Source organism: Apodemus sylvaticus, chromosome 6, assembly GCF_947179515.1.
Source record: "Apodemus sylvaticus chromosome 6, mApoSyl1.1, whole genome shotgun sequence".
Classification (NCBI taxonomy): domain Eukaryota; kingdom Metazoa; phylum Chordata; class Mammalia; order Rodentia; family Muridae; genus Apodemus; species Apodemus sylvaticus.
Genome location: NC_067477.1, coordinates 60828563 through 60833548, shown reverse-complemented (window position 1 = coordinate 60833548; position 4986 = coordinate 60828563).

Below are 4986 nucleotides of genomic sequence, written 5' to 3'. Positions count from 1 at the left end.
ATGTTCCTCTCTAGGCCTTGACTTATTCTCCTTGGGCCACTTTTCTCTATGCTCATAATAATGATTGTTCTTTGTCTATTCTTTTACGAGAGAATTACAAAATAACACAATAATCAGTAACAAGATGTTTCTTCTGGAATTTCCTCGGGTCTTCTACCATTGGTTGCTAGCTTGACCCTCTGCTTTGGACCAACATTCCAGATACCTCTCTTTTTAATCCTCTAGTCAACAAGAAGTGTGTATAGGACTATTGTTGTCCTGTATCATCAACAAAAGCCTAAAGTGTTAGGTTCAAAATGTCAGTGCTGGTGACAGTGTCTTAAGCAGAAGGACACTGGAAGGGTAAATAGAAGACTGTTATTGAGCAGGCAGAAATATAAATTCAGCATTTTGAGAAATCTTATAAGGCAGGTTTATGTTGACTAGGAAAAACATGACTTCCTTTAATTCACACCCACATATCAACTATATTGAGCAGCTACACCTAGTTCCTTGTTAGTTTTAGCAGCTCGTAACAGCTCAAAGTCTCTACTCTGCTAGCTATCATGTAAAATCCACTAGCTTTTCTGCCATTTTGCTTCTCTTTACCCCACAAATGATAGCATTGCCAGTTTAATTCCCAATAAACCTTTTCTTCTACCCACAGAATGATCTACTTAGATAATTCTACTATGCCCTCATTTACCCAAAGAACAAACACTATCTTTGACATTATTTGTCTGAAATATTGTCATTTTGTCCAGTAAATTTTCTGTTTACATTTTTTATTCAATTTTATTTGTTAAAATATAAAATCAACTTTTGAAACTAAAACATATACACTTAAATTGCTAATATGTCCTTATAAGCACGATAAATATATCAATATTTATGTATTTTCCTTTTTAATTATTCTTTAAACTTTTCTTTTTACTAAGTTGTGTATATTTGTGTTTCTTCCTTCATTACTTTTCATTCCTTCTTTCCTTTCTTCCTTCCTTCTTTTCCTTTTCTTCCTTTTATCAGAAGTTTTAAGTTAACTATGTTGGTCCCAAGCTCTCTGTTCATAGAGTGTGATTTGATTCAGGTGAATATATAAAACCAAGAATCTCTACCCCTCCATGAAAGACAGATCCACCTTAATCATGTGGAAGACATAGGAGGAATAACTTTCTCTTTAATTACCTAAGGTACTTTTCCTCCCCAGAACTCCTGGCCCCTAATATACACTCTTCCTGCCCTTCTGTTTTTTGGATTTGGTTTTTTCGGGACAGGGTTTCTCTGTATAGCCCTGGCTGCCTGGAACTCACTCTGTAGATCAGGCTGGCCTGGAACTCAGAAATATGCCTGCCTCTGCCTCCCAGAGTGCTGGGATTATAGGCGTGCACCACCACTGCCTGGCTCTTCTTGACCTTCTGGAAGTTTTGTTGGGTATGCCCCTATTTCTGACTTATAACTTAGAAAGCCATAACTTCCCCTACCCTTTTTTTTTCCTCCTAGTCTTTCTTTTAATGCTGGCTAGAGCCTAAAAATGCTTTTCCCTGGTACTTTTGGTTTCTTTACTGTATTGGCCATTTTGATGTCACCATGATACAAAATGTGATCTAGCTGTAATGCATATGTAAGAATAAGCTGAATAAGCCTCTTCCTCCCCATCTTTTTGGTTATGTTGTTTTATTGTAGAAATAGAAACCTTAACTGAGACAAGTTGATACTGGGATTGTGGCATATTGCTTTGGCATGTGCATAAACACCTGCACATGGTTGGGGAGAAGATTGTGAAGAACTTTGGATCATTGAGCTAGAAAAGCCACTGAGTATCAAAAGCTCAGGGAAGTGTTCTTTGGATTTGAATATAATAATGTTGTGAACAGTATAGAAGATGAAGGCCTGACTTATAAAGTTTCAGGTGGAAATTTCAAGACTCTCTCTAGGCCATTTGCTATTTTGAATTAAGATTCTCTCATTTTGGTCAGCTGGGCCTGAAGAATCAGTCAGGATTAAAAGATTAAGAAGCATTCAGGACCACTAAAGTCAAACCTTTCCATTACTTGGACAATTGATGCTGGTTAGCTGATGCTAAAAATTAACACTGATTAAAGAGACTGTGGTAAAATCTGAAAAGGGTTTCCCAAATGCACAGAGAAGCTGTGTTACAGAGCTGTCCAAGGCTGAGAATTGTGTTGGCAGCCAGACTTGGTAAAGTGTAAAAGTTATCCAGGTGGTTCTAGTGTTGAAGGCCTGAAGGGGACATGGAATGCAGCTAAGGCTTGGCACAGTGAAATGCCAAAAGAGGTCATTGATGAAGGCATCAGAGAGGAAGGATCTACAATTGAGAAAAATCCTCTATACTATACAACTCTAAGGTCTTAATTATTGACCAATGAGAAAGAGCCTAGCCCATTGTGAGTGATGCTATCCTTCATTTAGAGAAGTTGAGGCTTGATAGCTTCAAGAGAGCATATGAGAGGCTATTCCTGAAAGTGCAACCCATTTTCCATAAGTGGTGTACTCATTTTGGAGATTTCAGTACCATTGGATGGACACCAAGATGAGCAGCAACAGTGGAGTGTAGTCATATGTAGCCCAGAAGACAAACTGCATGTGCTACAGAGAGCAGGGATGGAGAAGTGACTCAAGTCTTTTGGAGGAGTCCAGAAGATCATAAGTGGATCCCAGACATTTGACAGTTGGAGTTTGGTTTTGCTTTGATTTGATTGTGACTGTGTCCTGATTTTTCTCTTTTGAAGTAAGAAAGTATTTGATTTCCTTTTTGTTTTACTGAAGACCAAAGTTTAGAGACTTTGAAACTTAAAAGAGTCTGGGCTTTAAAAGAGATTGTCTATTTTAAAGGGACTAAAATTTTAAAGTGTTTCAATTTGTAAAGACTGTGGGTCTTTATTTAATGTCATGCAACTTTGAAAGTTATTACATTTTAAATGTAAGATCTTGGGGATGAATATAAAGTGAAGGTTTTGGCTTTAATGGTGATGTGTTTGTATGTCAAGTTGACAAGGGGTCAGTTTCACTGGCTAGTTTTATATCTTTTGATTCAAGCTAAATTCTGCAGAGAGAAAGGATCTACAATTGAGAAAGTGCATCTATACAATTCAGCTCTAAAGTATTTTCTTAATTATTGACCAATGAGAAAGAGCCTAGCCCATTTTGAGTGGTGCTACCCTTGGGCTGATGTTGCTAGATTTTATAAGAAAGCAGGCTGATTATGTTGTGTGAAATATAACAGTAAGCAGCACATTTCCATGGCCTCTTCATCAGCTCCTACCTCTAGGTCCTGTTTTGACTTGCTTTGTTGATGAATGACACTGTGGAAGTATAAGCTGAAAAAAACTCTTTCTTCCCCAGTTTCCAATAGAAACCCTAACTAAGATATTATCTCTTCTGCCTATCTACCATGGGCTCACCATCATTTCAGCTTAACTCAACAGCAAGGATTGTTTCTTTCTTTTTCTCTACTTATTTTCAGTCTACTTGTAAATTGCTTTTTAACAAGATGGTGAACTCCAAGAAGGATATCACTTTCTCTGTTCACATGCTGTGATTCTGCTCAGACAACCTAAAATTTATGATTACATCTTCTTAGTGCTGGCATTATAGGAGTACACTGCTGCACTCAGGTTACACACTGCTGGATGTGAAAGCCAGGCCTTTGTGCACTGGCTTTGGTAGAAAGGCAAGCTTTCTACCAACTGAATGACATCCACAACTTAATCCATTCTGTGATGGAAATTCAGTAATACTTTTCTGTAGGCCTTGGAATTTAAAACAAAGATGTAAATACATCAATTAATGATTTGGCAGATTAGCTTTCAAGAAGACAATGCATTTATCTTTAAAAATCATTCATATTTTAAATTAATTAAAATATCTTTATTCATAAGATGTTCTGTGTCATGAAACTAGAAGTATAGATGATGAAAAATAATTGAAACAGAAAATTCTGTGTATAGTATATATTTCTGTTATAGAGATAAACAGTGGTCTCCATCATGGCCAGCTTTAGAATCAATTGTTATTTCGCCAGTGACACTCAAAAAAATAAACAATATATTTGCAAGGTTTTAGACTTTAAAATATAGTTTGAAAAGTGGTCAAGCATGTCACCTTTTGGAGGATCTTAGAACTTTATGCTTCAAAAATAATTTTGATATCTAATTCTCCCAATGGTTTCCATTAAGTGACAAATACAAGATCCAGACTTAATAGTTTTCCTAAGTTTTCTATTTGTTTATAAAACTTTAGCTTGAACATCTTTTTTATGTGACTGTGACATCCTCTCAACACCTTACAGTTTTTTGTGGCTGTTATGGCTAAGTAACTGTGAATCACTCAATTTTTATAAACAAGTTTTTCTTAGAGAAATTTAATATTTTTTTTATTCTTGATAATGTATTTCTTCTTTTTATATTCTGGAATCAGCATACTTTTTTGCTTAAACATATTTAAATTTTAGTGTGAGGATATTTTCCTCTATTTTTTATGTAATCCTCAATTTTTTTCATTTTATTTTATTTATTATTGTTATTTTCATGCATCTTTTTATTCGATGTATTTTTTATTTACATTTCAAAATGATTTTCCCTTTTCTGCCCCCTCACTCCCCAAAAGTCACATAAGCCCCCTTCCCTCCCCCTGTTCTCCCATCCACCCCTTCGCACTTCCCTGTTCTGGTTTTGCCCTATACTGCTTCATTGAGTCTTTCCAGAACAAGGAGCCACTCCTCCATTCTTCTTGTACCTCATTTGATGTGTGGATTATGTTTTGGGTATTCCAGTTTTCTAGGCTAATATCCACTTATTAGTGAGTGCATACCATGACTGATCTTTTGAGTCTGGGTTACCTCACTTAGTATGATGTTCTCCAGCTCCATCCATTTGCCTAAGAATTTCATGAATTCATTGTTTCTAGTGGTTGAATAGTACTCCATTGTGTATATATACCACATTTTTTGCATCCATTCATTCTTCTGTTGAGGAATACCTGGGTTCT